The sequence below is a fragment of the Pieris rapae genome, chromosome 18 (genome assembly GCF_905147795.1).
Source record: "Pieris rapae chromosome 18, ilPieRapa1.1, whole genome shotgun sequence".
Classification (NCBI taxonomy): Eukaryota; Metazoa; Arthropoda; class Insecta; order Lepidoptera; family Pieridae; genus Pieris; species Pieris rapae.
Genome location: NC_059526.1, coordinates 278,120 through 303,905, shown reverse-complemented (window position 1 = coordinate 303,905; position 25,786 = coordinate 278,120). Strand labels below are relative to the sequence as shown.

General features: G+C 33.0%; 1 protein-coding gene across 10 annotated transcripts in view; it reads right to left on the bottom strand.

The window, feature by feature from the left end:
- Positions 1–25,786, bottom strand: part of LOC110999589 (plasma membrane calcium-transporting ATPase 3) — a 91,175-nt gene that overhangs the window by 42,055 nt on the left and 23,334 nt on the right. For 9 of the 10 annotated variants that reach the window (XM_022268713.2, XM_022268717.2, XM_022268720.2 and 6 more), the window contains one exon: positions 6,597–6,661. The gene's annotated coding sequence lies outside the window, so the exon portion shown is untranslated. Of the gene's footprint in view, positions 1–6,596; positions 6,662–7,596; positions 7,742–25,786 lie in introns of those variants that run through there. The other variant, XM_022268714.2, reaches the window with a different exon arrangement.

Sequence of the window (25,786 nt, the reverse complement as noted above, 5' to 3'; positions counted from 1 at the left end):
TAAAAAACTACGATGGAACTCGCTAGTTTCAGGTTGAGTCAAATCTATTTGAATCTGCTTAAATTGGCCGAGCAGTGTCTGCGTTTCCTGAAAATCTAACCAACTCCAGCACGTCCCGCTGACGACATGTAAATAATTCATGAGCCACTCTGCACCACCGCAATCCAATACTGGATCTAAGGTAGGTTCATTTATTGAAAATACAATGTTATAAGTCTTGTAAAAGGAAACAGAAATGTTGACAAGCAAGTTAAATATAGATAACCTATCAAAAATGTATAAAGGGAAAGTCCAAGATCCAACGATTAGGTGATTTAATCACATCAGTTACATAATTATAAAACAACTTGGTTTAAAAAAAAACAAAAAGAAATCAAGTGGTGTAATATTGTAAAATGACAGAAACAAATGAAAATTTTTATATTATTATAAACTAAGCAAGTTTGTATCTTGATTAATAAAATCGCTTGATCCCTTAACCCTATTTTTAAAAAACTACTACAACTCTAATTACCAACGAACATTAGTAGATTCCTGTCGTGAGGGAGACAATCATGTTCGCAACGTGCCAACTTTGGCCCGCTACTATTGACCTATAAACCTATTTATCATGCGAAAACGAATTTATATCTTTGGCAGGCCAGGCCATTTTTCTTAATTTTCATATAAAAGAATTAATTCATTGAATAGTTACCCTTTTAAGCATCCTAAGCATATTTAAATTTCTGTTGCATTAAACGTGTGAAAAATAAGGGAACAGTTCGTATTCATTATTTCACTAGAGATGTGTGCTGCTTATTATTGACTAATCGATTTAAAACCATTTTCAATGGAACATTACGACCTCCATTACAGTTAATACAAAAGGCAGTTCACAAATAGAAACAGTTTATATTCTTTTATTGATAGTTTCAGCCACAAATCACTGATTCCACGATGTTTTTCCGTTAAAAATACCGGGCATTCTGAACTCGACATGATTAATTTACAAACCTGCCACATATTAACAAAGGCTAGCTGTTCAACGTGGATTTTTAACAAATTTCATTTATAAGTTAAAATATAACTGATTGATTGCCAAAATATTTATACAATATATTATGTTATAGAAGGCTTATATTTTAATTATTTAATTATGAATTAGACATGTGAAAGTAGGAACTTCATTACACATATTATTTAAGTGTTACCAGTTTAAATATATTTTACCTTAAGTAAAAAATCTAAATTTAGTTTATTCTGTCTTTGTTTCTTATGGAAAATATTATAAGGTGTAATATAATAATGCGTGATAACTGGTAAATTTAACTTTTATCTTTGCTTCAGGCATCCTTAACCCAGCATGATAGAGCGTAGGATCGCGTGACAAGTACGCCTTAACCGCACCTAGACAATTTTTTACCACCTTACTACGAAGCCAACAAATGAAAAATGTCTCCATGTCAGAACAGCAAGTACATTTGTATGAGTGGCTTATCGTGCCTAAATATCTAACCCTTAGCTAAAAAAATATTTTGTAACTACCAAGGTTCCTCCTTCGATCTTGCGTACAAACCCCGCTTGTGGATCAATAAATTCCGTGAACGCAATTACTACACATGCGTGCGAAGAAAAAAACCACGAGAAATAACACTTGTAAAAAAACGGGAAAAATAGAATGATTGGACCGGACTAACATTACGTGTTAAAAACTTGTATAATCAAAAAGGCCTAAGCAGCTTAACTGAAGTACCTACATATATTGAAGTGCCAAGGTGTATCTAGAATCTAATAGACGAAGTTAAACGCAGTCGATAATCAATAGCCAACTCTGCTTTTATTGGAGGCGAGAACTTGTAACGAGATTACAGTTAGCACTAACTGACAGAGTTTACTGGATATATCCTGTAGTTAGGCTTAGTTTAAACTTAAGCTTTAAGCGCTTAGTAAAATATAACAACTTGTTATATAGTAAGGAGATTTCTTGCAAAAATTCAACATATTATACAAATGATACCAGGCTATGTTAAATTGATATAATTAATTAATCAACATCCAAAGCGGACATACAAAATTATAACACGATTTATTCTAGAATTATGAGCTATGAAACACTAACAAATGTTTTAATCATGTTAATATTACATTTGTAATTGTTTATAATGGAAAATACTTTCCAATAACTACAACACCATCGTACATAACTTACAGTATCTGTGATAGACAGTGGCCTGATTAGGTCTCTTGGGAAGCGCTAAGTGCGGTTAGAGTGCTCAGAATGAACTATTCTACTATTTCTATTTCTACTACGATTTCTATTTACATTTTATAGGAAATTTCAATGTTCCTTGTGAGATAATTATCAGAATAAAAATAGAATATCAGTTTTTGTAGTACTACATCCAACTTTGTTAAAGTATTACTATATATTATAATATTATTATATAATATACTATTATAACAAAATATATAAGCAATGTAAAATATTCCAAAACAAACAATGAAAAATATTAGAATTTAACATAGGAGGTATATTGCAAATTAAAAGACTAGCACCTAATTTCATAACTTAGACTTTGAAATGAAATTTCGTATCAAAAGACAATGAAATTGGATTGCATCCAAGTCCACATCGAATGGCTATGAGGGTAAAACTAAAAAAAATTGAGCCTTTTTTCAATTGAGTGCGTTGAAGGAAATTTATAAATGTTTCGGTAAAGAAAAAGACTTCAGTACTGCAGTGATATAAATAAAATAAAAATCAAGAGCTAATCACAGAAACAAAAATTGTGTCTAAAATTGTCTACAAAAAACCAACGGCACCTAATCGCGCAGGCACAGCTAGTATTAGTTTCATCCTGCTATCCTGGCAATTTAATCGAAAATCTATTTCGCGTTGTCAAAGAGATTTATCAGGTTATTTCGAGCTAAAGCCGCAGACTACGCGATAGTCTGATAAGCGATCACATCGCCTGGCGCCGACTCCTATCGAATTTTTATATCCTGTGTCATTTTACATACATTTACTCGATTACATTGCCTGTTGGTTAAATAAGCGACAGGATGAGGTTAAGCGAATAAAACTTAAATCCACGTGCCACAGACGATAAAAAACGAATTGGCAAGTAGGCTGAATAACACCGATATCGTATTCAGTTCATGCTCTGCAACCCGTTCGCTAATCATACTGTATCGTGGTTCAACTGACACAATAAACCAACCAATAAATCTCTTCTACAACTGTTATGAACAAATATCGATACTTTGATTCATTACTCTAACTTGTTCTCCTACTAAAAACCCTTATGTTTATATATAGTTCCTAAAGAAATCGAAACAATCAATTAATTTATACAATTAACGTGGGAATTTAAAAGAGGTACAATCATGTCTACATGTTTGACTATTTAATGTCAGATTAAAAACTACTATACCAGAAATAGTCCTAATTTCTACGACTCATATTGCCTTTTAAAAGCTTATAAGAATAATATGGGTAATGTACATAAACAATTGCGTTAGAAATTAAAATTGAAATAGCATATATTAGAGATAAAATACACGATTTAAATTGTTAGCATTTATATGAAGTTGGTTTTCCTTTTAAGCCGTCAATTTAGTAAAGAAAGCTAACTGGAATTCAGTCACAGTGGTTCCACACTCCATATACGTCAAGTTATAAATCAAAGCACGTATCAAGTGAAAAATCTAGTTGGTGAGTATGCGGCCGATGACACTCAGAAAAAGCACACCCATATATGAAATACGCCGGAACTACTGCATATTAAAAGCGATTTAGTATGTAATTAAAGGGTTAACATGCTATGTATTTTTCTTATCTTTGAAATATTAAAATACCTTCTGTTTAAGTTTTTCATTTTTTATCCAAACTGTGGTGAAACAAATTTTATCTGCGAATTAATCATTAACACTCCTCTTAAGTAACTTTGTTAGGTATTTCAGCCCCAAAACGCATACAATAAACGAGTTAGTATAATGAGTTGATCTTATAAATCTTTCGACCAAACGCTTGACAAGATAACCATCTTATCCGCTTCAAGTTCGTTAAAAGTTTGACCAGCAACTTCACGTTACCGCTTAGGTCTTATCGATGTATAATCAGATTCATCAACTAGTTTCCTAGAAGGTCCAGTACCTATTCAAGGTAAGAAGGCAAGAACATGTGTATATGTCTTGTAATACATATTTAATGTTGTATTATATAATATGTGTAAACTGTGAACACTATATTACGCGTTAACCGTTACAATTTTGTTTCAGATTCAATCTCATTTTAAAGACGCAAATTTGAATTCTCAATTCTCAGTATTTCTGTCATACGAATGAATTTTTAATTTCTATATTCATAAATAAGTAAATTTAAAAATCAAATATAATTTAATCAATTTTAATCATTCAATTACGTAATCAACTTTATCAATGTTTAACATTATCTCGCTTTCAATGTTTATCGTATATCAAAGACACACCCAGAGCTCGTGAAATTTCGAAGAATCATGAACAAATTATGAAAAAGTATGGTAGCAAAAGTTACAATTACACAAATTAACTCTGCCGTGGAAATACTACATTAAATTGTATAAATTTTTATTTTCTTTTGTTGGAAACCCGCCTCACTTAAACAATGGTGCTCTTGGGAGCTGCCCCGAATGTTGGTAAATAAAAAGGCAGAACCCTCAAGAGAGCACCCGTGTTGGTGAATAGGTTGAAAGGGTACTGAGAGCTGAAATTTCTATATTATCTTCATTTACGAGAAATTAGAGAATTTAATCTAATTACTTTATTTTTTAATAATATTACGTTTAATAATAAATAATGCAACTTTCGTTACACAAGCATAAATGTTGATATGATTAATTAAGCTTATCTGCCTATTTTACTTATTTTTACAATGAAATGTAGACATACGCCCTTCGTGCTAATTCACCACTGCGCCTCACTAAGCTATAGAGGCATTATGAAGGCGCAATCTATATTTTTCATTAGTATTCAAAGTGAGCGCTACTAATGTATTCTGACCACAAAGAGTGACGCCAGCACGAGGAGAACTCAACTGGAATTTGTTAAGTCAAGTGAATAAACTCACTTAGCATTTCCTTAAAGAATTTGATTTGAAAAATATTCTTACTCGAAAGAGAATTATAACGAGAAAAATATAAAATTAATCTTGTGCTCGATCGTTCACTGTCGTCGATCTTTACTTACAATGTGTGTGTCAACTATTTACGAAATATATTCTCTAATATATCATTTAAAGACAATTGACTTCAGTTTAAACTCTTACAGGCCCTATAGATCATTCTACTTTTTTCGATTAAAAAGCACTGGAGTGACCTTAAACAATCATATTTGAGAAGCAAGATATGAAATCTTCTAAGCAAACGTGAATGATTTCTGTACCTAATTAAACAAGCGATAACTGAATCTACAAAATTTTACTCAATTATTAATACTAATGTTGGCGGGCTGCCCATCCCACCGCAAAATGCCTGAAAATATATGCACGGAAAGCACAAACACTCCAAACAATCTTTTGTTATCAAAGCAAGTCATTACAGATTCTCAGCGCCCTGAAACAACTAAATCTACATATTTTACAATGACTTTTTCCCTACAAAGCTGGTACTTTGTACCTTGTGTAATTTAAAAATAGAATCCTATTAAGGGTCAGATTTCTTCCTTTTTTCTTTGATTTGACTTCGCTTTCATTCTAAAGTACATATATTGAATTGCAAGTGAAAATCGGTTTAGTATTGAGAAACTCATTGGTTTTAAAATAAAAACTCGTTCATAGTTAGAATTTCAATTACGAGAAGAGCACTAAATAATAACACCGCACCTGCAATGCCACGACACAACAGGTTGTGCAAGCTTAATTACATTTAATTGAAATCAAAGCAAACACGGGCATGGAGGACAGCAATCCTAGCTTTCTAATTAAGTGCAAGATACAGGTGTGATACATAATTCGTATGAGCTTCCCCAGTCGGTGTTACGTGGTGCACGGAAATTGAATTTCAACTACCATTTACATTGTACCACATGCAATTAAAATACTGTGTTTTTAAAGCCCAACGAAAAAGCCATTTGTTTGTCTGTGTGAATACTCGATCGCTAGATCTCTCATATTTAAAAATTAATCAATTCCTTCAAGGAATTTTCTTGATTGATCTACTATTTTTAAATTTGAAATGATTTGTGTACCTATATATGCATATAAGAATATTATTTAACACACTCGAAATATCGTGCTGTTTTAAATTATAATTAATCTTCTGAAGGCTTTTTGATATTCTTTAATATTTTTTGTTTGGAAGCTTGCATTTTTGTTTAAAATAGGGTTCAGTAAACTGCAATCGCTTGTGAGCGGCTTCAATGGGTGACAGTGACGTCTGATTGGACGTCCAATATCAATCTGACGGGATGCGGGTGACTTAAAAGCTTTTTCGGATATGAAGAGTAAACAATAGTGCGCTTTAGTGATGGCAAGGTTTTAAAAACTTTACCGATAGTCATCAATTAACTCCTTATTTCCTTCAAGAGATAAAACCCCTCTTAGCTCCGAGTTAAATAATAATAATAATAATTACACGTACCACGAGTGCGTAGCGCACCCGTCTTTCCGCCGCGGCGTATGGCTCCCTATTATGCAGGTGGCGACCTGAAAAGCAAAAATCTTCATTAAAACACGATCCAAATAGGTACTGCTAATTTCTGTATCATATATCATGGAATATAGAAATTTGTGTCACATCGGGACCATAGAATATATTTAGAATTTTATATTTAAAATTTGAGCGATAGGGAAGAGTGTGCTTTTTAATCAAATTTGAAATCTGTAAAATCGCCAACGCGTGTCCTGATGGCTGATCACATACTAAGAAAAATAATCAATAAAATGAATTGTTAAACGTGATTTTTAAGAAACCATTTCACTATCGTTTACATATTATAAGTAGTTGAATGTAAGTTAAATTCCTTATTCTTGTGTTTGCCATCGCTATAATATGTACGTTTAGGCGCACATCGAGCGAGGAAAAAACGCCCACGCCAGAACAAATAGTCAATTAGGGCGGCGTCTTGCTACTCGTAAATATTTGGATTGTGCCAGACTAGTCAATAACTTCTTGGGCCTTAAAATGATTCCTTAATAGTATCTAATCAGTGTTCCTAACTTCTAAATTAAACCGGAATTATTTTAACTGTATTATATTTTCAGCTGAAGTGAACACTAAAGTGTTGGTGTTGTTGTTACTTTGATATAAAATAATAATTCAGTTTATTAAAAGCTGTAGCGCCATGCCAAAGTTTTTAACACCTGCGCCAAATAAAACTTTTAAGCGATCTAGAAAAAGGTTTTTTTAGTGTCGACGCACACACACACAACTGATAGGTATATCATAAAAAAGTAATCTGTCAACATGAGAAATACTTAAAAATTATTCAAGGTTATGTTTTAGATTGAAGACCCAAAAGTAAGTGTTAAGTGTATAAAAGTATTTATACAAATTAATTTAATTATAATAATAAACCGATATAATATTGTATTTTTATTTAATTTTAATTATATAAATAATAAACAGCTTTAAATCTCACCTGGGATTTTACTGTACTGTTTTAGAAAACTGAACTCACAGACGGTCTCGCACAAACTGTTATTTAAATTTAACCAAATATTAAGATAAATTTGTACACGTACGTTTATTACCCACTGGCATTGAATGTAATACTAATCAAATACGACAAAGGCGCATTTTTATCACTGACTATTTATCACAAAGATAACTATATGAATCTTAATTAATTCCTACAGTTATTTGTTTATCCGCAACGTTATAAAAGCCCTGTATTTGCTGTAGTTTCATAAATTACCTTGAAGGCTATCTATCATTTTGACATTCATCAAATTTTTAATTTTTGGGTAAGGTTCTGAAAGGTGACGCAGTGAGAACTATGATACCCGTATCTCAGGGTGACATGACATACGGAAGTCACACTTAGCGTTTTGTGATGATTGAGAAACTTGGGCCTTATTTCATCGAAAATAATAAAGCGCGCGATAACCTGAGCCATCGAGACCGCGTCCATTCTGTAAAGCACCTACGGACTTGCAATCTTTTTTATGTTTAGTAAACAATACTTTGTTTAAATTTAATAATAATTGATATTACTATAAATTAACATAGATGATAAGGCACTAATACTAAGAAACTAGACGCAAAACCATAGTACATTGGGTTACATACTTTAAAAAAGACATAGGTACTGAATCGTTTTGACAATTAAAACCCACGCACTACGAATTATTTATTGAGAATGTTATATAAGAACTTATGCAAACTCCCCTTTCTTACTTCATCTGGCGATAACCAAACCAATTTATGTAAGTGGTCTCTTCCGTTTCGATTTGACGCGTCTCAATTCATTTGTAATGGACATTTGCTTCAATGGTTTTGTGTCTCCCGAGTCTATAAGAACATCCTAATACATTTACTACTGATGGCTTCAACTTCGTTGAATGAAATCACCCTAGCCCTGGATAGGAAGAACACATTCATTTCGCTCATCCATTGATCCTTAGAACTGAGGGTTTTAGGGTTTTTAATCTCTTCGATTCTTCTAAAAGCACGTGCGTTTAGAGGCAATTTACAAAGTTCTTTGCGAACAAATAGGATGAGGATCTATTCGAGATCCATACACCTAATATAGACTAGATAAAATAGTTCAAGTGAGAATACTACAAATAATACTTGCATTTATATTGCATTATTCTAAATGTACCAACTACAAATTGACTCATAGTTCCCCATATTAGCAGCCAACATAATCGAGCAGATTACGCCCACCACAAGGAATTAAAATGATATTTTGATGGACAACTGAATGCTATTATTGTTTTACGGTCATCTGTTCTCGTGGGTTGTGACGTTATTCTATGCTTAGAAATGGACTCGGAATTTCTATAGCTATTCTAGTTTACTCTTTTTTTTACTTGACATAAATTATATACACGATGTATTGATCGTCACGCAATAGCAAAGTGGTCAGGCATTTTAGGAAGGTTCGATAAATTTAATGTATAAATTAGCCAATTTTTAAAATAATTGGAATATTCTGAACTCAAATAACACTAAAATTGTAACTATCGTCCACGTTTTTATCGATAGTTTGGTCATAAAACAGTTCATAGAAATGAATTACTTTATTTCCTAGCAAAGCTACAATCGTGACTTTATTGCTCACTACATATTATTAGTGGGTACTAGTGACACAAACATTGTTACGTTATTAAGTTTATGAATAGTTGTATAATTAAGACGATGACCTATACACGATAATGCAGTATGCGTTTGATTTTATCTTTACAGACAATTCAATGAGTACAACGAGTACAGTATACCCTAAAACAAAATGGTACGCGTTTTTTATTAATGGATTTTAAAATTATAAATAAAAATATATGAGCCTAGAACAATTAAAGATGAAAAAAGGACTATATAATAATTTGTTAAAGCTAATGACAAAATTAATATCGAAAGCCAACAGTATTGGCAAATAAAAATTTACAAGTACAGGCGGAAGCGGAAATTACAATATCGATATCGTTACGCAACGCACACATGGCAACCGTTATTTATATGGTATGATCGATTAATGTTACCAGTAAAGTATCGAGTGCTTCTCACAGGGTTCAACATAAATTTATTATAAATAAATCGTACAAATTATTAAAACCCCATTTTCAATGACACATTTCTACCATGAAGGGTAAGCAAATGCAGAAAGATTAGAATTGTAGACATATTGCCAGTTCCTCGATGGAATATCGTATATTTAAATGAATTCGCCCGTTCTTTTTACGATTAGTATTCATCTATCTTCGAGGACTAATCAATACTCAAAGTATCGAATTCAGGCTTCTGGAGCAAACAAGGTATTCGATGTGACCTTCCACGGCAAATCGACGAGAATCGATTCCGAGACGAATTCGGGCTGAGTCAGACCGCCTCTCTTGGCGCGATATATAATTATTTCGCGTCTAGACAACCGGCGGCGACCCGGCGCCGTCCATGGTAATATAACTATTGAGCAATTTAAGTAAAATAGTTTTTGAAAATTTAACTAGGTGGCAACACTATATATGAAGATTGATTGTAACTAAGTGTTCTTGCTGTCATTCATCTTCTTACCAAATAAAAGTTATATTTGTGCTAATTACTATCGTTTCTTTGATAAAAAACCCATAATCCTTCAGGTTATGGGCCCAGTAGATTCTGCAATTGAAAGTTTTAAGAAAAATAGCAAAGAAAAAGTTACAATCGTATTGTGAAGAAATTGACAAAATAACCTCAAAATGGATTCAATGCGGTCAATAAACTTAGAAAAATTTGATGGAAATAACTTTAGGCAATGGAAATTCCAAATAAAGTGTGCCCTAAAAGCAAAAGGGATTGATATTTCAGTGCCTAAACCGGCTGGAAATAATGTTGAATGGACAAAGAATGATGGCATGGCCATGTTTATTATAACATCTTCGATGGACTTCAAACAAATAACTTTAATAGAAAATTGTGAAACTGCTAAGGAAATAATGACAAAACTTGAATCAATATACGAACAGAAGAGTGAATTATGTAAAATGTTGATCCATGAAAAGTTTTACCAGTATAAAATGTCTACAAATGACAGTGTAGCTCAACACATTTCTAAAGTGGAATCATTGGCCAAGCAGTTAAAAGAAAGTGGCGAAAGTATTAGTGAAATGGCTGTGATAACAAAAATACTTGGAACACTGCCTCATAAGTATAGATCACTCCGTCAAGCGTGGATGTCTTTGGATCCAGAGCAACAGACTCTTGTCAATCTCACTGCTCGTTTGTTAGATGAAGAAGCTAGTTTACAGTGTGAAGAAGAACAAGAAACTGCTCTTCTTGTGGCTAAGAAAGGATGTAAAAATAGCCCAAAACAAAGTGAGCTGAATAGAAATGCTAGTAATTCAAATCAAAATAAAAACAGTAAACACAGATTTGAATGTTATAATTGTGGGAAACGAGGACATTTTTCTCGAGAATGTCGTGCTCCAAAGAAATCCAAGTATAGAAAACCTCAACAGGAAGGTGCAGACTTGTTAGCGTTTAATGTAGAAACCAAATTCCATGAAGCTGAAGACAATGTGTGGATTTTAGACAGTGGTGCCTCTGCACATATGACCTATAGAAAGGAGTTCTTTGTAGAATTATTGGAATGTAACCAGAAATCATTGACATTAGGAAACAAACAATCAGTGGAAGTGGCTGGCATTGGCAAGGTGTTAATAAAGAGATGTGTCAATGGACAGTGGGAGAACAGTGAACTACATGATGTATTGTATGTTCTGAATTTGCGACGAAATCTGTTCTCAGAAGGTGTGATAATGCGTAAATCATATATCATTATCAAGAAAGACTCTGGTGCATTCATTTACAAAGGAAATGACTTGGTAATGTGTGCAACAATAACAGAAAATAATTTATACGAATTGAAAATTAAAGCTGTGGTCTCAGATACATGTAACTTAGTTCAAAGTGATCAAAATAACATTAAAATGTGGCATGAAAGACTGGGACATGTTAACCTAAAACAAATCAAGAGTATGAGTGCTGATAATGTGGTACAAGGCTTGAAACTGAATAACAGTGATAAAACTGATTTTGTTTGTGAAGCATGTGCATATGGAAAGCAGTGCAGATTTCCATTTCACAAATCTATACGAGGAGAACTACAGCCAGGTGACCTTGTATATAGTGATGTCTGTGGACCTATGAGTCATACATCTATCCAAGGTATGAGATACTTTATATTATTTAAGGATGCTGCTACAAGTTACAGGCATGTATATTTTGTCAAACATAAAAGTGATGTGATGGACATATTCATGAAATACAATGCTTTGATCAAAAATAAGTACATGCATAGTGTCAGAATATTGCATACTGATAATGGAAGAGAGTATGTGAATAAAACCTTCAATGACTATCTCAGCAAAGAAGGTATAATTCATGAGTGTACTGCGCCATATACACCAGAACAAAATGGGCGTGCTGAAAGAGAGAACCGTACCATTGTGGAGAGTGCACGTTCAATGTTGTACGCAAGGGATGTGTCACTGGAATTATGGGCTGAGGCTGTGAATTGTGCAGTATATTTATTAAACCGGACTTCCTCCAGCCAAACTCCTAAGAAAACACCATTTGAATTATGGAACGGCATCAAACCTCATATAGGCCATGTGAAGGTGTTTGGAAGTATTGGATATGTCCATATTCCTAATCAGCTAAGAACTAAACTTGACAAAAAGAGTGAGAAAATGATACTAATTGGGTATGATAATAACAATTACAGGATGTTCAATCCAGAAACCAAAAAGGTTAAAATATCAAGAAATGTAATTTTTGAAGAACATAATGTTCCAGAGATAAGGAAGAATATTACACAAATATACATTGACGATGAAGTGAAGACATTAGGACAACAAAATCAAATGCAAGAAACAAATGTAGAGGATACTCTTGTGGAAACTTCATCATCAGAGAATGAAGATATCATGTTGAGTTGTAATAGTAATGACCCTACATATGAACCTTCTCAAGAATTAGATGATGATTTAATTCAAAGCAACATAAATTTGAGACCAAGGATTAATAGACGTTTTGAAGCAAACCTAATTGAACTGTCACTGCCACAAACGTATGCTGAAGCAATGAAAAGTCCACAAAGAAACGACTGGTTGAAAGCTATTGATGAAGAATTGCTTGCACATGAAGAGAATAATACTTGGACTCCAGTAGAGAGGTCTGGTCAACGTACGCTTACTACAAAGTGGGTTTTTGCTATAAAAATGGATGAAAATATTATTAATTTTCCATACAGAGAAGCTATAGGGTCCTTGTTATTTTTGAGCTCTGTTTCAAGGCCTGACATTTCTTTTGCTGTAAATGTTTTGAGTAGATATGTAAACGATCCAAGTCAACAACATGTAAATGCCATTAAACGTGTTATTAGATACCTAATAAATACTAAAGATTTATGTATATGTTATGGAGAAAGTAGTGATCTCACTGGCTATTCGGATTCAGATTTTGCAGGTGATGTAGACACGCGTAAGTCTACTACAGGTTATATTTTTAATATGAATGGGGGACCTATAACATGGTGTAGCCAGAAACAGAAGACTACTGCTCTCTCCACAACTGAAGCAGAATTTGTAGCTGCTTGTGAAGCTGCAAAAGAGATATTATGGTTACAGCAATTATTATTAGATTTAGGTGAAAATATTACATCTGTTCCATTGTATGTTGATAATCAGAGTGCAATTAAGTTAATTAGCAATCCTGTTTATCATAAGAAAACCAAACACATAGATGTGAAATTTAATTTTATAAGGGAAAAGGTTGAGTTGGGTGTAATAAACTAAATTATATTCCTAGTAACAGTCAATTAGCAGATATGTTAACTAAAGTGTTACCAACTCAAGCTTTTATCTATTTCAGAGATCACATTTTGTTTTTCTTTTCACAACTCTTATTTCAGTAGGAGTTTATTTTTTTTTATATTTGTACCTAGTTTAAATTTTAGTGGGAGTATTGAGCAATTTAAGTAAAATAGTTTTTGAAAATTTAACTAGGTGGCAACACTATATATGAAGATTGGTTGTAACTAAGTGTTCTTGCTGTCATTCATCTTCTTACCAAATAAAAGTTATATTTGTGCTAATTACTATCGTTTCTTTGATAAAAAACCCATAATCCTTCAATAACGATGCTGCAGTGACACTTTGCCATGACTATCGTGAAAGTGGGACACAGATGTCGCACTCTTACACCAAAAAAAATCACAAAAATTCAGAAGAGGACACACCCAACTGTTGTATAATGATAGAATGTGCTTATTTCATATTTTCTGTAAGAGCTACACTACAGGGTTTCGGTTTTATTTTTATATTCAAATTTTCTAAAAAGTTCATTGCTAATTTAATTAAAAGCAATGTTAGCATACCTGAAGCAACGTCGAGTACAGTAGAAGAATGAGGACGGAAAATTTGTGCTGGTTTTTGAACCGTCCCTTATCTCCATATCACAACACGAGCATCTAATTGTCCACTAAAGAGCGCACGTCGCTCGTCATCAATCCTTTCACAAAACTAATTTATTACTGAATTCGTTCGACACTTGAGTCATAATTGCTTGTGAATTTCGCGGCACCAGGGGGTCACACATATTATGGAGTAGTAGCGGGCACACGTGCTATCGGCAGAGAGGGACGGATTCACTGAACGTCCTTGGCGCGCGGGAGGAGGGGGCGCCTGCGGCATCAGACGTTTCAATCATCCCTGGGGGGAGGGAGACGATGATATCGCAGCCTGCGCTGGCAAGAGCGAGATGCGCAATGCCGTGCTATTGACCGGCTTGCAGACCACGCCCACCCGGGCAAGGGGGTGCTCCGATCCTCCAAGTGAAAATCGAACGTCGGCCCGGGCAGACGCGATTCAGCATCTGCATCAAGGTTACATGGGAATTATTCTGCACTTCCTGTATTTCACTCTGCGATACAGACCGTTTAACTGGGTTTAAAGACTTAGTAAGCAGGCCAGATCTATGGCATTGCTTGCAGCTTTGAATAAAATAATCACGCTTATACATAGTCTTATTAGTAAGTTTCACGTTGTGTTGTCTGCCTCGACGAGCCCCAACAACATAATGCTCGAAATTTGAAATGCGACACCAGCGTGTAACCTTCGGAACATTAACGCAACCTATAAAATCCAAAGCATTCATGCTGAACCAATTCATTCAATAGTAAAACCTCGTTCACTTCGGAAATATCAGTTTTTATTAGAATACCCTGTCACTTCATACTAAAATATATTAGTAATATAGAAGATAAAATTGATAGCGAGCGTTAAAATTCACATTTCCCTTGGAAATTACCAGGGATACACTCAACATTATTTCATTCCATTTAGGGCCCCGCTGCTGCAGCGATTTAATCTTCTTAAAGCGAGACCCGTGTTCTATCTTGCCTCCTTATCGCGTCTAAAAAAGATACGCCTTTGCCAAAGATGGGAGACCGTCAACGGAATGACGGTAACCAATTCTCATTCGTTTTAAACCTATCGAAAATGTAAGCAACATTTTTTTCATTACGTAACGTCTACCCGTTCGCTGTAGCAACGAGATTTAGCAAATTCCGAAAAGACTATTCTAGACAAGAATAAAATAAGAACTGTTAGAAAATATTATTTCATGAAATTCTTGCCAAGAAAGCAAGGTCAATTACCAAGCCATTAGTGGAAACAGAACTATGCAGACCTAATTGATAAACATAGTAGCGTATTACTCAGCCTAGCAAAATGACGTAACGCATCGTAATTCTATGAAGTTCATACACACCCCTTTCTGGAATCGGATGTTGATGTTAATACTAAAGCATTAAAGAAAATATTGTTCATCTCTTAACATTAACAATAAAACTGAAAATTATTATCATGCAATTCGACAAGTCTAACATTTACTTCAATACAGCCTTCTAGAATATAATTTGAATACTATATCTACGACAGCAGTCTGCTGCTGGTGAAGACAGTCAGTCAAGCTCTTAAGCTCTAAGCTATAAAGCTTAAAAAAGCTTAGCTATAAAGATATAATTTAAAAGGATGATGAATTTAAAAGAAAAAGCTCATATCTTCGAGCTAAGGCCATTCCAACACGCGTTGTATGAAATACAACATTAGTAAATACCCGTCGAACGAGTGTAAACTTGGCATCTAATGAAGTCGATTGCTATGCACTGCTGATTGTTCTTGCAGTGCTACGTCTAAATACTTAAAAGGCAGATATATCACACCCATATTTTCGTCCAAAATTAATTTGTTCAAATGACAGAATCTTATCTCGTTTCGCAAAAAACTTTTAAGTTATCTATTTGAAGCTATTTCCACTGAAGGAGGGTTTAGTTTAATACAATGTTAATAAGTATTATAGGTATAACAGAGAGAGGTAAAAAATTTTTCATACCGATATGCTTTAACGTCACTACGTCCTGACTGTATAACGAAATCACTGTTTTGTCACACTCAAATTACTTGGCAGAGTAGCCAGACTGGATATCCAATTATCCTCTGCCTGTTTTAAAACCTGATCCCCAGACACAGGGAATCGTATTGGACATATTTATGGACGGAATGTACATGTAATAATACTACTAATGTTTTAAAAATAACCCCAGGTACAGTAAATACTATATAAAATGCTGTCTAGCCGCAAATGATTTTACACAGAATAGAACTGAGACAGACTATTGGAAATTGTGAAGGTATTTATAATAAGAGGAAAAGTCAGTGAATTCATTTCACACATGATTTTGTATCGGGATAAGTACTTATTTACTTATATTTTTAGCTTTTGTATGTTGTTTCTGTCTTCTTCAACTATCATATCCAGACAATAGAAAAGCTTACCAGTGTAAATTTATCAGTCACAAATGTAAAATTTAAAAATGTTTGGCTTTAATAAAAAATATAAACCGCCCGTCACGAAGGGCTTTCGGTTCTTAAAATTGGGCAATTCATTTGCGCCATTTTGGATAAGCCTCTTATAATTAATTCGCATCATTAAATCGCATACATCATGCACGATGACACGACACTTTGAGCCTCTGGCTTTTGAATTTTTTCCTTTTTTATTCTTTTTCGACAAATATTACTACGATATAAAAATATTATTTTTATATCGTAGTACTACATGGGCTACCACTAACAGGGGCGTGTAACAGAGCATTATATTTGTAAGTGTATCTTGAAATTAAGTTTAGAAATTCTGTTACTTCTAGTAAAAGATTAAAATGGAAATGGACCAGACACATTGTGGGAGAAGACAAAATACAAATGGACCATAAAGCGACGGAATGGCTTCCTCGGTATGACAAAAGAAAACCAGAAAGACAAATAAAATGATGATATCCTGATATAAGAGCAGCTGGCCCTATATGCCTACGCAAAGTGAGACATCGAGAAGAGTTGAAACTTTTAGAGGAGGCCAATGTACAATGACATGCTGTAAAAGAGAATTTAACCAGCTTGTCGATTAATTATTAGTGTTTATTTTAATGTTAATTATAAGTACTTATAGAACTTATTAATAGTATAAGTATTTACAACAATAAATGCTTTTTTATTATTAATTAAAGGATATCTAATAACTACCTTAATTAGGGCCGATTTTTTTTAAACCCAAATATGTATCTTTAGTTAATCAACAAATGAAATTCTCTTAAATCCATATGGTATATACAGTTGATCTTATCTTAAATAATAATATAAGTTCGATGGATGTGGATCGGTAACATTGATATTTTCGCTTAACCTTTCAGCTCTCCTTTGGTAAAGTACAAAATCCTTTATTCAACATAAAATAACTGAAAAATATAGACAAAAACGTTTATGCAATTGTGTGAAGGTATAATAAGTTCTTCGAACTTATTATACCTTCTATAACTATAGGATCTTAGCCGAATTAGATATGTGAGAGCAATAATAGCAATTGGAACCCGTATATTATCCGATTACTCATTATCTATCTACCCAAAACAGTCAAAAAGCTTTGAAGTTAGAGACGTAGAATCCCAGACCTTTTAAAAGTAACGGCTCTTTACAGCAAGTGCACGAGAGAGAAAAACACATAGTTTCCCTCTTATTGTATAGAAACAATCTTTTAACCCTGATACATAAATTAATATGTATTATCATAATAAATATTAAATAGCTTCCGCTGTGGCTTCCTTCCTTACCGCGTTTGGGTTTTTATTAGCATATTGTATTATGACTAACAGTAGAATTTTGCTCGTCAAATTGGTTCGAATTGGATTGTTCCTCAATTGGTTCTATGCTATTTTTAATGGTACTGCTATAAAGGGAAGTTAAAACTTAGTAGGAGATTTTCTATTCCTTTTAGAATCTAATCTTAATCGAGTTCATAATTTGTATATACATTGTACGTATGTACAATCTAATGTTGAATAAGAATCTCCGTAGATTAAAAAAGGGCTTATATTTGATTATAAGCAGTGTTAGCGTAGTGGCTTCAGCGTTCGACTCTCATACCTGAGGTCGTAGGTTTGATCCCGGGCTGTGCACCAACGGACTTTATTTCTATGGGCGCATTTAACATTTGCTCGAACGGTGAAGGAAAACATGAGGAAACTGACCTGTCTTAGACCCAAAAAGTCGACGTGTGTCAGGGACTGCAGGCTGATCACCTACTTGCCTATTAGATTAAAAAAAATGATCATGAAACAGACTTAGAAATCTGAGGCCAGGACCTAAAGAGGTTGTAGCGCCACTGATTTATTTATTTGATCATATACATATAGTTAGAATGCTGATAATTACAAATTTGATTAAATCATATCATATACTTTTGTACACAATATGCAATGAAGCATATTATTTATCAGACGTGTATAGAAGATGTGGATTTAATAGCTTGGTGAAGTTATACGCGTAATCACGATGTATTATTTTATATAAATAGTAGGTATACATATTATGGATATTGGCCAATAACAATGTTATCAAGACTTCAATCGCTGACAAGGCCTCCGCAGTTGCATACAAATATTTACTAATGTTTGTGGAATTAGCTAGAATTATATCTGAGATGTAAAATATCATTATATTTTATATAGAACGTGTTTTAATATGTACCTATTCAGAACTTACAAGTTTCACATTTTAGTTGGATTAAAATTAAGTTCAAATTATTGGATTAGGTTATTAATGTTTTAGTGTAATCCTTCGATATGTATGTATTATACTTAATTGACTATGGAAATCTATAACTGGATTTCTCGTTATTTCTGATTACAGAAATATTTAAATTTGCAGACTTACAAGTGTAAGGGCTAATTTAATGTTTCAATGTTGGTATAAAAACGGTTTTTTTTCAACGCAAATTTATTATTGATGTTCAGCGTTCTATTTGTTATTTAAAGTTGATTTATAAAGAAATACACGGACATTAAACAAAATCCATAAAATATTTCCTTTGAAAAAGAAATTGATAGTTTCAATTTATTTCCTTTTGTGTTTAATCGTAGACATTTACGAGGTAGGCTTAATATCACGCTTCGGCCAAATGAACACGAGTGAAAACGTCGGACATACAGTATTTAATAGAAGTATTACTCATAATATGAGTAATATTATTACTTGAAACATCAAATAAGTAATGTAATTAATTCTGGTTTATTCCGTAAGTAGTTTTATTTAAACGCACATTTCTCGTATTTCCAATTTGCTAATATTAATAGATAAGCGTTCTGTTTTAATTTTATATTGTTTACTTTGTATATAAACTTGACGACCTTCAATATTATTGTACAAGACACCCCACGCATTTTGATGGAATGATCTAAGCTTTTTGAACAAATATTAGTCCTTAGATGAATATTATTTTAAGCCATTTATTACCGTATAATTAAAATTAATCCCGTAGCGTCTGACTTCAACATCGATCGAATAAGATTGCCTTATCTAAGTAGAAAGTTGAAACGGAATTAATAACAATTCGTATCATTATTTATTTTGTGTGAGTTGCTTTATTTAATATTATTATTATATGCTCCAGAGTCAAATTGAATCGACGCAAACCTCCCAGAGCTGAATCGATTGCGCTGAAGTTATTGTATATTGTGTCAGCTCTTGATAATAACAGATTGATTAGATTTGAATGCAGATGTTTAATTACTGGATGTAACTGTGCAGCTTGGTTAGTCAAGCCCCAAGGTCTTCAGTTTTACATAATTTCATTGGTTTGTTAAAGACAGAGGGTTGAATTTGGAGTTATCTATAAATATCAAACCGCGACGAACTTGAATAACGACAATTAACTTTAACAATATCAAACAAAACCAAAGTTGAATACATGTATAAATAGAATATATTCTATTTTAATATTAACATTCCTAGCTTCATATTAAACCACACGTGGTCATAAAATGCAATCGCTTCGCCGCATAAGCCAGCCACTTACTGGGTCATTGTATGCACTTAGAAATAAGTCCACGAGAAAATAAATTAAATTATGCAAGTGTTAAATTCCCAGACATTTCTCATGTACGGTTTTTTATTTAATATAGCATGGTTTCTATTTATAACCACAGTGCATAGCTTACAATGAACTGTTTTGATTATTATAATTAATAATTGATTGCATAATAGAATTTTTGGAATAATCCAGAAACTTGATTAGGAAGGTGTACACAGCCGAACAGCCGATTAAAGAACACGAAAAATTTCAATTTTCAAAATCGTTTGTTTGTCAGATGCTTTTCGACATCGAAACAGGCAAAGTGTTTCTATTTCAAATGTCCCTAATTAAATATTTTCACACTAAGTATTTGAATTAAGCAAAACACTGAAAGACAAAATTGCAGTTAAATATGTATATACATTCACTATTTTTATTTTAACAAGTTTGACCAAGACATACATTGTCTGTTTTACGATTTCGTTAATTTTAAACCTAAAACTTGAACAGGTCAAACATTGCGACACGACCATTAAAAAAATATGGTTTTATTTTTCGCAAGTACATGCTATATAATATACGGACTGTTAATTTAGCGCCGCGAGACCATCGATTCTTGCATTTCATTAGCGAAGTGCACGCGAACTATTTCACACTAAAACCTTCGACTTGTCAACAAGGTAGTGCACCTACCGCACCTCCATTCATAGCCTTCGTGCATTCGTAAATACTAGAAATGTTTCATTGGACATAGTTGTTTTACCCGTATTACAAATTAAGATTAGCTTTTCTTAGGATTGTTTAGTGGTAATTAATTAATATAATTATTACAATTAATGTAAAGTATTATCGCTTGTGATCGTCACTCACAAACAGTTTTGTTACAAAGAAACAGGCGTACTGTGAAAAAGAAGCCAAAAGGAGATTTAAGAGATACATACGATGTAAGATTTACAGTTTTAACATACTTGCTAGGTGTTCGGCCAACAACTGCTTATATAAATTAATTTTGTGAAATTCTCCTGAATTTCATATTCATCATCTCTCGCCTTGGCGAATTGTTTTAGCCACTGTTTGGACAGCTCGATTGATGTTGAACACGGATGTTTCTCAATGTTTACGCTTTTTAGCTTGCTATAGGTGAGATTAGACGCTTTGTTCTTCACGTACAGAATAATTTCTATCGATCTCGAGGCCAAATTCTCGTAACAATGAAGATAATGTAGCTTGTATTAAAATTTTAAATTCATACGTTCGAAGATGAGAGATGAGATTTAAGGAAAGTCTCATTTGTAATGTCAATAAATGGTATTAAAGTGAAACACGTTAAACATACATCTAAACATTTCTGAAAACATACTTACGAAGCTTGTACTGTTGATACTAACCTGAAAAAGAAAAAAAAATTTAGATAAATTGCTTCTTATAAAATATAGAATGCATCCCTCAATACAAATTCAGTATTACAGAAGAATTATTTTAATTGAGTATTACTTAAAGCCTAGTAGGACCTTTTTTTATTATTAAGAAAAAAGGTCCTACTAGGCTTTGGGAAGTACTAAAAATATAGGGGCTAGGAATGGTTATCAAGCTATTAATACTGTACACAATAACTAATAACTATTATTTATTGTGTACAGAGGCTAATGATTAATCTAAAACCGTATAATTTATCGACACAGGTAAATAAGTCATCGACTAATCACTACGCAAGGGTGAATGTATTAGATTTTTTCTGAGACATTTCAGTTAATATCCAGATAACTATAATCATTGAGTCCATCTTCGGCTTCTTTAAAGTCGGTTAAAAAGCCACATAGAAGAGAATGACAATATATTATAAAAATCCATCAGTACAGTTTACGACGTATTTGCCGAGTAAAACTTTCTTGGAAGTCTATGTAAGCCATGCATTGCTCTTATTAAAACTTTGCCAACGAAATGGTTGTAACTTCTAAGTATGTCACTTCAAATAATGGATATAATAAAATCGTTAAGATACTGTTTTTACTGCAGTTTCATGCCAAGTACGATCGTGAGATTTGGAAGCAATTTGAGTAACTACTTTATTTACCACATTGGTCGTTTAGGTTTTTAGATCGCCCCAACATAACAGGTAATTTCTAAAACATAATCGATAATTAAAATTTACAGAAAGTTACGTTTAACTATACTTTGTGCTCGCATTTCAGTCAGTAATCGTCAGTAAGTATATTGAGATAGGCGAATCTGACTCTGATTAGTATCGAATCGAGTAGGTAAAGATTATTAGTATTAAAAAAATACTTTAATAACCTGTATATTAATTGCTGTTCCTATTTAGATTAAAAAAAACTACGATTTACACGTCATTACAGTGTTAATTTGACAAGACCAGACAACGCCGAAACTATTGAAACATTAGAAAGGTGTTAAAGTCGATATATTGCAAATTATCCTTCAACAGTCTGTAAATTACGGTTACGCAACTGTGAATCACCTTGATTAGATACAAACATTTAACATTGGTAAAGTAATCACTAAAGATGAGCCCGATAGTGAGTTTACGCTTTCTTAGTCAAGCGTGGAATTCGCTGTAGGTGGGGCAAAACGAAAGTTATTCGCAAATTACAAAAAAAATTAAGATTATTAAGTTTATATATAGACAATTGAAAAAAATTGAAATCTTTTTTTATATAAACAAACAACAAATTTTCACGGAAAATGTGACCACGTGCCAATTCAAATACTGATCTTCGTTATATAATTGGGAATTTCCTTAAATTTAGTATTTAATAATTTATATCTATTTATAGTTTCACTCCTTTTTCCCGAAACGGTAGGCAGAGACCGCGAATTTCTACTTCTTACGGTCTTGGAATACCAACTCTTTCGCTTCATCCACATTCACCGAGCATGCTTTTCGCTAATAGGTCCTACTTTTATCTTCTCCCTTTTCTAGAACCACCCAATCCGACTTCACCATCCACAGTAAACCGCTTTTCATTCATCGGTTCTACATTTCTTACCACTCAGCATAAATTTACTTCCATTCTTTTCTCTACACATTAATTGTTGCTGCCTCTTACGATAAAATTATATACAGCAATAAAACTAAGGAAAATAAATGCTATTTTTATTTAATAACCGTTTTGTCATAGCTCTTTTAATGTAAAATTTTAACCTTCTCAAGCTTAACATTTTTAAACATACATATATGCATATATATATATATATATATCTTTATAAATAAAATATTGTGATTAAAGTAGAAAAAAAATCTTAATGTTTTAATATCAGCAAAATATGATTGCAATAAGCTGTGAATAGTTACAAAGCCGATGCTGCATACAAAATGAAAATATAAATTGGAGCGAACTGAGAGAAAACCACCACAAACAATGCACTCTTTCCTTTTGTACGTATTAAGCCTCGAATGTGCTCTTTGCATGAAATATGATTGTATTCGAATTTCTGTTAGTTTCATTGTCAGGCGAAATATAAGACAATGTGTGTATTGTTTGCTTGACGGTGTGTTAAAGAAGAAATAATTCAATATTACAATCTTAATATTTGGCGATTAAAAGTGGATCATATTGCCCGTTTTTCGTACACTCTTGATTTGAGAACTGACATGTCATTTCAAACGGTAATTCTGAGACCTTATCAGTTCCATAAAGCACATAATTACTTAATACGTTTACTTATTTAAGTCTGCTATTAAGAACATAATTTTAAATTTTGCGTACGCGCATATTTTATGTTTTTTTATTTGGTCGCACTGCCCACGTGTCAATATTACGAGGTCACATGCATTACGTCATTGAGTTTTTACTATAAACGGTAGGTTGTACTCGAGTCATTCAATTTAAAAGGTCTTAATGATTCACGTATCTACGCGATTCATCGGCGAATTGATAGACAAGAAATATTTTAAATAAAGAAGTATGAATAAAATTTGCATAATAAAGCTTAATATGAATATTACTCACACATGAGCATACTTACAAAAATAAAATAAGAGTCACACAAATGTTGCTTATTGTTACTAATTTGAATATTTTTAGTTAGTGCAGAAAATTAATACAATTATAATCTAATTATCAAGTATTACTTATTCATATACATATATAACTTTATAACTAATTGTTTTCTAAATGTACTGTCGGTCCTCAAACAAGAACGTACAGGAAAAACCCCTGCAGCACTCCTTTTAATCGCCAAATATTTAAATTTAAAAAATGCTTGACATGGAACTTTACAATTAATAAAAAGTATTGCTATAGTAAGTACATACGGGCATTTGAATAATATGTATAATGGCGAAGTTATTAAATGTCATCGGAAAAATTTACTGATTGCATGATCCACTTGGCTCTAAAATTAAGTACACATAAAAATGGAATTTATGAAGCTCAGTTAGCTATATCTGGCCGTGTCTGGTGCGTAGGCGCATGAGTCATACAAGATGGCTGACTACAATCGGTAATTATCGACACGGGAGTTTGTTTGTTGCACGCAAAGTATTATCTTTAACATAACTGTAAACTTTCCGATGACAGGTCATAAGTTCAACTTGATTTTCTTTATCTAGTGCCAAAAAAATCTCGTTAAGCTTCTAAAACCGTGAAGAGGACCATAGAGGACATGGACTGCAACAAAAATCTAGCATTTTAAGATATATATATACATATATAAGTAAATAGTTTACGATGATGTTTAAACTGTAAAAAACAAACTCATGGCAACAATATAATGCGAAAATTGACAATGTTGGCGCTTATCTGGTTTAACGAGCAGAACAAACGATTCTAGGCGCTACTTTGAGTTCAGAAGATATTTTTAAATACATATATACTTAAATATGTATATGTTTATCAAATTTGAATTTATTCTATATTCTATATATTAAAGATGTAAATTATTTCACATTAATTCTAAAACAAATTTAACCCCGCCTCAATCTAAAATCTTATTACCCTCAATTGCTCCTAGACGCTATCATAGACGAAGGTCTTAGATTAATTAAAAATGCCGACCCGAATAACCACTCGTTGAGGCACTTATGTCATTTTTCTTAACCTTCGACCTCGCTTATGACTCATAACTATGCTAGAAATAACTATTATCTACATTCATTCATTACGCGATTATGTATTGGAATGTCTAATGAGTAAATGGGCTCGTAAGTTTATGTAATCTCGTTATCTGACTATTGAATTGGGTTCCATATACGGTGGGTTTCTAACCTTTACCCTAGATATATTTAATTTATAAAAATATACTTAAATAAGAAATATTCAGAAAATATAACAGAAAAAAACAACATTTAGACTGAAATTTCTTTGACAAATCGCTAAGCCTCCCCCGGGCTACCACCACCCGGTAGATCTTGCCGAGCGAGGCGGGAGCTTGCCAGCTCCTACCCGTTACGATTAATAGGTACTATACGTAATTCTGTAACGGGGTAAAGCCTAGTTTGCGCGACATCAATTAGGTAGCAGCAGTGCCGGATTAGCCACGTAGCAAAAGTAGCAAATGCTACGGGCCCCGCGCTCCAACGTACCCTTAATAAAATTCACATAGCAGCAAACTATATCTTGCCTCAGTTCCACTTAAAAATCTAAAACTATTCGTCAAGTTACATAATATTAATAAGTAGGTATTTTACAAACTTTTTATCACCTAAACCACACCTTTCAAGCGGCCAGATTTTTATTTTTTTATAAAAATGTGTTAATCGT